The 6841-nt window shown below is 46.4% G+C and overlaps 4 non-coding genes across 4 annotated transcripts; all 4 read left to right on the top strand.

Annotated features, from left to right (window-relative positions):
• Nucleotides 1–655: 655 nt before the first annotated feature.
• Nucleotides 656–737, top strand: trnal-cag (transfer RNA leucine (anticodon CAG)). The gene has a single exon. It is a non-coding gene; the product is annotated as a tRNA-Leu (tRNA).
• A 1479-nt stretch (nt 738–2216) lies between these two features.
• trnav-aac (transfer RNA valine (anticodon AAC)) lies at nt 2217–2289 on the top strand. The gene has a single exon. It is a non-coding gene; the product is annotated as a tRNA-Val (tRNA).
• Nucleotides 2290–3980: 1691 nt separating this feature from the next.
• trnal-cag (transfer RNA leucine (anticodon CAG)) lies at nt 3981–4062 on the top strand. The gene has a single exon. It is a non-coding gene; the product is annotated as a tRNA-Leu (tRNA).
• A 1479-nt stretch (nt 4063–5541) lies between these two features.
• Nucleotides 5542–5614, top strand: trnav-aac (transfer RNA valine (anticodon AAC)). The gene has a single exon. It is a non-coding gene; the product is annotated as a tRNA-Val (tRNA).
• Nucleotides 5615–6841: the final 1227 nt, after the last annotated feature.

The raw sequence follows: 6841 nt of genomic DNA, 5'->3' as shown, positions 1-6841 counted from the left end.
TGAACATCTCTGCAGCGAATTGCACGGTTAAGGTAAAAGGCACGGAAAGTGTCATCTCGAAGTGGATCCGAGGTCAGAGCATCCTCACAATGTGATCTGTCGTTCTCGGAATGTAATGCGACTTCCGGTTTTAGGGTAGAGAACTTTCTTTGGGACCCTTATTCTGCAAAACAGAAACAGTGACTGAATAAATGCTGCACGGTATGATGTGGAACACGGCCTGCTCAGCTTTGTGCATTTTCCCTGTAGTCCGGTGTGTTTCGTGTTCCGTGTAAACGTGAAAGTCGTCCTGTTTCGAGCAATGGGTGAAATCATTTAGCAAAGCAAGAATCGAAATTGCAGTAATGTCAAGCAGCTCATGGTTATTTGACCAAAACATAAGTGAACATATATTGTCACGCACTCACAGATACATTTGTAGCTGAAAAGAGTCCGAGAAGATAGACTCAGCTTACGATTGATTTTTGTCTGGATTGATGGGCTATCATTATCTGCTGCGACATTGACATTGTAGCCGGGCACATCCCAGCAGCTGTGCGAGTCGGAGAGGGATCATGGAACCCTTTTCATGTGACTTTGCGTCTGTTGTTATGCAGGGGCACAATTAGAAATGCAAGCAAACTGGCCTTGCGGCGGGATGGTAGTGTGGCGGGCTGGTAGTGTGGCCGAGCGGTCTATGGCGCTGGATCCAGGTTCCAGTCTTGAGAAGGGCGCGGGTTCGAATCCCGCCACTGCCATTTCTGCTGTTGCACTCCGATGCTGCAGTTTGTTAAAATGCTGTTTCGGTCCCCACTGTCTTGATGTTGAAAACAAAAGTAAAATGGGTTTGCTTCCCGGGGAACTAACTGTGGTGTGGGATCATGCCACGCGGATAATCGCAAACAGCTCTGCTGTTCCAGGCAATTTGTGCGTTTACTGGAACCGAATGCAGACTGTTATTTCATCGCTGTTGTGATGAAACACGGTAGAAACGAACGACTTCCTTACCTTTGCTCCCACTGACCATACTCTGTGAAATTTTCCCAGACCCTCAGTTGAGGATTTTTGCTGCTGGAAGTTACCTCAGAAACCCTGTTAACTCGTAATGTGGTGACTCGACTCGTCGTTATTTGGTTTTCTGGCCAATGGGAAAATCGATCCAATGAATTTCGATGTCACATTTTATTGAATTTCTCCCATTTCCTTTATTTCCGTCCTGGAGACATCGGAAGGGAAAGGCAATCTAATCGAGACTGTGATTGGTGAAATTCACTTTTTATGGCCCGTTCTTATTATGTTTTTTCTTTCTCTCTTTTCAGCATTGTCTGGGAAGTGTTGGTGCACTAAGGCTGCAGTATGTTTGAAAGAGTAGTTTGGAATTGCCCTGTTGTTAGTTGTGAGATTACTTTATGACTCATGCCCTCGGACTGTCTCACATTTAGCATTCATGCATCTCTGTGTCTGAAAATGCATTCGGCATGCCAGTTTTGTTTGTGTTCCGTGTTAAATGCTTACTGTTTTGCGATTCGCTCAGTACATTACGGGCTAACAGGGTTTCTGAGGTAACTTCCAGCAGCAAAAATCCTCAACTGAGGGTCTGGGAAAAATTCGTGGAGTATGGTCAGTCGGAGCAAAAGGAAGGAAGTCGTTCGTTTCTGCAGTGTTTCACAATACTACCTTTCCCGTGAGCAGTCGAACAGTCTAAACGATTGTGCCACAGACTGTGACGGCAAGCTCCGCTAAAAAGGAATCCTTTAAAACCGGTGTAAGCAACACGACGGTATTGGGGTACACCGCGTGGTAACAGATACTTCGGTGTATCTCGTCCATGCTCACCGTATAGCCAAAATTGAACAAGTCCCGTTCCCCAGCATTTGGCCCCAATCCCGCTAAACCCATCCTATCCAGAAACTCATCCGATTACCTTTGCAATTTTCTGAGTGTAATAGCCTCCTCCACTTCCTCTGGGAGCTCATTCCAAACACGCACAACCTTCTGTGTGGGAAATGTGCCTCAGGTCCTTTGTCAATTTCAGCCCACTCACCTTAAACCTATGCTCTCGATTTTTCAACTCACCCCAACTTGGGTAAAACACATAAATACTCAGTTTACAACCCTTCCGTAAGATCATGTTACGCTGGACAATAACAAGCTATTGGAAACAGAAAGGTGAAACGTAGAATTATTCAACTTTCAGTGCTGGATGCCACTGAGCTGCAGTGTGATCGCCTCGGCTGGTTTCTGTAGTGTAGTGGTTATCACGTTCGCCTAACACGCGAAAGGTCCCCAGTTCGAAACTGGGCAGAAACAGCGCAGAAGCTGCTTTGTCCTTCAACTGCAGCTATTCACATGCGCAAGAACGGAGCTTTCTTGCTTGCTCTCCTCTCTGCAAACCTGTCTTCGAATTTGCTTGAACGAATCTGCTCTCGTAGTGAAATATAAGGCAACTCCCTTTAATTATTGTGCAAAGCATTATAAAGTTTTTCTCCAACCTGGTTCTGATCATATGCCATTCTGTTTGAGAGTGTAGTTGCCGCGTTCTGATCCTTCCACGAAAAGCAGTACCGCATTTGCATTCCTTGCGCAGGCGGCCCGGTTCAAAGACAGGGAAGAAGCTGATGCGCTGGTGTCACAGCGCACCACGAATTCCTGAACTTGTCTGTCTGTCAAACGTACCCCAAAGTCGTCTCTGAAAGGCTTCATTTGGAAGCTGTCTGTCGTTATTCAACGCGCGAGAGTTGGCACCGGAGGTCCTGAATCATGTTTTGGAGCAGTTCGCACGTTAGTGGCTCATTCAATCAGCAACAGCAACGAAAAAAACATACACTCTCAGAGGAACCTCCGGACCTGTGCTGTCATAGCGTCGCTCGTATTAAGGTGCGCCCCGAGATCTAAGCCATGTTGGAACTGAAACGGAGGAATCGACAGAGAGGCTACAGAATGACATCGCATCCATTTAATTTTCTTTAAATCACTGACGAGCAGGAAAATGTTCACGGGGAGGGCGAGTGGAGAAGTGTGGCAATTGCAGCTCTGGTGAAGCTCCTTCTTTGTGATTCACTCAGCAAACAGAGACGTGAATGTGACTCAGGCGTGAGAGCTCATCACATCGAGAACAAAAAGCGATCAAGGGCAATTAGCACCTCTTCCGGAGTGGGGGTGGGGTGAGGTAATTACCTTTTGAGTTCTGTTACTATGTTCAGAAACTGCCTTTTAGATTGAGGTGAACAAAAACTCCATTTCTAATAAGCACCATGGAAGTTAGCAAAATGTATTGAGTCGCTTCTCGTCGATTCCCGCACAGGTTTCCGACTCAGTTGGTATCCATGTGGCTCATGTCCAGCAGTGAACATCTCTGCAGCGAATTGCACGGTTAAGGTAAAAGGCACGGAAAGTGTCATCTCGAAGTGGATCCGAGGTCAGAGCATCCTCACAATGTGATCTGTCGTTCTCGGAATGTAATGCGACTTCCGGTTTTAGGGTAGAGAACTTTCTTTGGGACCCTTATTCTGCAAAACAGAAACAGTGACTGAATAAATGCTGCACGGTATGATGTGGAACACGGCCTGCTCAGCTTTGTGCATTTTCCCTGTAGTCCGGTGTGTTTCGTGTTCCGTGTAAACGTGAAAGTCGTCCTGTTTCGAGCAATGGGTGAAATCATTTAGCAAAGCAAGAATCGAAATTGCAGTAATGTCAAGCAGCTCATGGTTATTTGACCAAAACATAAGTGAACATATATTGTCACGCACTCACAGATACATTTGTAGCTGAAAAGAGTCCGAGAAGATAGACTCAGCTTACGATTGATTTTTGTCTGGATTGATGGGCTATCATTATCTGCTGCGACATTGACATTGTAGCCGGGCACATCCCAGCAGCTGTGCGAGTCGGAGAGGGATCATGGAACCCTTTTCATGTGACTTTGCGTCTGTTGTTATGCAGGGGCACAATTAGAAATGCAAGCAAACTGGCCTTGCGGCGGGATGGTAGTGGGGCGGGCTGGTAGTGTGGCCGAGCGGTCTATGGCGCTGGATCCAGGTTCCAGTCTTGAGAGGGGCGCGGGTTCGAATCCCGCCACTGCCATTTCTGCTGTTGCACTCCGATGCTGCAGTTTGTTAAAATGCTGTTTCGGTCCCCACTGTCTTGATGTTGAAAACAAAAGTAAAATGGGTTTGCTTCCCGGGGAACTAACTGTGGTGTGGGATCATGCCACGCGGATAATCGCAAACAGCTCTGCTGTTCCAGGCAATTTGTGCGTTTACTGGAACCGAATGCAGACTGTTATTTCATCGCTGTTGTGATGAAACACGGTAGAAACGAACGACTTCCTTACCTTTGCTCCCACTGACCATACTCTGTGAAATTTTCCCAGACCCTCAGTTGAGGATTTTTGCTGCTGGAAGTTACCTCAGAAACCCTGTTAACTCGTAATGTGGTGACTCGACTCGTCGTTATTTGGTTTTCTGGCCAATGGAAAAATCGATCCAATGAATTTCGATGTCACATTTTATTGAATTTCTCCCATTTCCTTTATTTCCGTCCTGGAGACATCGGAAGGGAAAGGCAATCTAATCGAGACTGTGATTGGTGAAATTCACTTTTTATGGCCCGTTCTTATTATGTTTTTTCTTTCTCTCTTTTCAGCATTGTCTGGGAAGTGTTGGTGCACTAAGGCTGCAGTATGTTTGAAAGAGTAGTTTGGAATTGCCCTGTTGTTAGTTGTGAGATTACTTTATGACTCATGCCCTCGGACTGTCTCACATTTAGCATTCATGCATCTCTGTGTCTGAAAATGCATTCGGCATGCCAGTTTTGTTTGTGTTCCGTGTTAAATGCTTACTGTTTTGCGATTCGCTCAGTACATTACGGGCTAACAGGGTTTCTGAGGTAACTTCCAGCAGCAAAAATCCTCAACTGAGGGTCTGGGAAAAATTCGTGGAGTATGGTCAGTCGGAGCAAAAGGAAGGAAGTCGTTCGTTTCTGCAGTGTTTCACAATACTACCTTTCCCGTGAGCAGTCGAACAGTCTAAACGATTGTGCCACAGACTGTGACGGCAAGCTCCGCTAAAAAGGAATCCTTTAAAACCGGTGTAAGCAACACGACGGTATTGGGGTACACCGCGTGGTAACAGATACTTCGGTGTATCTCGTCCATGCTCACCGTATAGCCAAAATTGAACAAGTCCCGTTCCCCAGCATTTGGCCCCAATCCCGCTAAACCCATCCTATCCAGAAACTCATCCGATTACCTTTGCAATTTTCTGAGTGTAATAGCCTCCTCCACTTCCTCTGGGAGCTCATTCCAAACACGCACAACCTTCTGTGTGGGAAATGTGCCTCAGGTCCTTTGTCAATTTCAGCCCACTCACCTTAAACCTATGCTCTCGATTTTTCAACTCACCCCAACTTGGGTAAAACACATAAATACTCAGTTTACAACCCTTCCGTAAGATCATGTTACGCTGGACAATAACAAGCTATTGGAAACAGAAAGGTGAAACGTAGAATTATTCAACTTTCAGTGCTGGATGCCACTGAGCTGCAGTGTGATCGCCTCGGCTGGTTTCTGTAGTGTAGTGGTTATCACGTTCGCCTAACACGCGAAAGGTCCCCAGTTCGAAACTGGGCAGAAACAGCGCAGAAGCTGCTTTTTCCTTCAACTGCAGCTATTCACATGCGCAAGAACGGAGCTTTCTTGCTTGCTCTCCTCTCTGCAAACCTGTCTTCGAATTTGCTTGAACGAATCTGCTCTCGTAGTGAAATATAAGGCAACTCCCTTTAATTATTGTGCAAAGCATTATAAAGTTTTTCTCCAACCTGGTTCTGATCATATGCCATTCTGTTTGAGAGTGTAGTTGCCGCGTTCTGATCCTTCCACGAAAAGCAGTACCGCATTTGCATTCCTTGCGCAGGCGGCCCGGTTCAAAGACAGGGAAGAAGCTGATGCGCTGGTGTCACAGCGCACCACGAATTCCTGAACTTGTCTGTCTGTCAAACGTACCCCAAAGTCGTCTCTGAAAGGCTTCATTTGGAAGCTGTCTGTCGTTATTCAACGCGCGAGAGTTGGCACCGGAGGTCCTGAATCATGTTTTGGAGCAGTTCGCACGTTAGTGGCTCATTCAATCAGCAACAGCAACGAAAAAAACATACACTCTCAGAGGAACCTCCGGACCTGTGCTGTCATAGCGTCGCTCGTATTAAGGTGCGCCCCGAGATCTAAGCCATGTTGGAACTGAAACGGAGGAATCGACAGAGAGGCTACAGAATGACATCGCATCCATTTAATTTTCTTTAAATCACTGACGAGCAGGAAAATGTTCACGGGGAGGGCGAGTGGAGAAGTGTGGCAATTGCAGCTCTGGTGAAGCTCCTTCTTTGTGATTCACTCAGCAAACAGAGACGTGAATGTGACTCAGGCGTGAGAGCTCATCACATCGAGAACAAAAAGCGATCAAGGGCAATTAGCACCTCTTCCGGAGTGGGGGTGGGGTGAGGTAATTACCTTTTGAGTTCTGTTACTATGTTCAGAAACTGCCTTTTAGATTGAGGTGAACAAAAACTCCATTTCTAATAAGCACCATGGAAGTTAGCAAAATGTATTGAGTCGCTTCTCGTCGATTCCCGCACAGGTTTCCGACTCAGTTGGTATCCATGTGGCTCATGTCCAGCAGTGAACATCTCTGCAGCGAATTGCACGGTTAAGGTAAAAGGCACGGAAAGTGTCATCTCGAAGTGGATCCGAGGTCAGAGCATCCTCACAATGTGATCTGTCGTTCTCGGAATGTAATGCGACTTCCGGTTTTAGGGTAGAGAACTTTCTTTGGGACCCTTATTCTGCAAAACAGAAACAGTGACTGAATAA

This window comes from Chiloscyllium punctatum, chromosome 16, assembly GCF_047496795.1.
Source record: "Chiloscyllium punctatum isolate Juve2018m chromosome 16, sChiPun1.3, whole genome shotgun sequence".
Lineage (NCBI taxonomy): Eukaryota > Metazoa > Chordata > Chondrichthyes > Orectolobiformes > Hemiscylliidae > Chiloscyllium > Chiloscyllium punctatum.
Note: the sequence above shows the minus strand (reverse complement) of the source record. Positions and strands in the feature narration are given on the sequence as shown.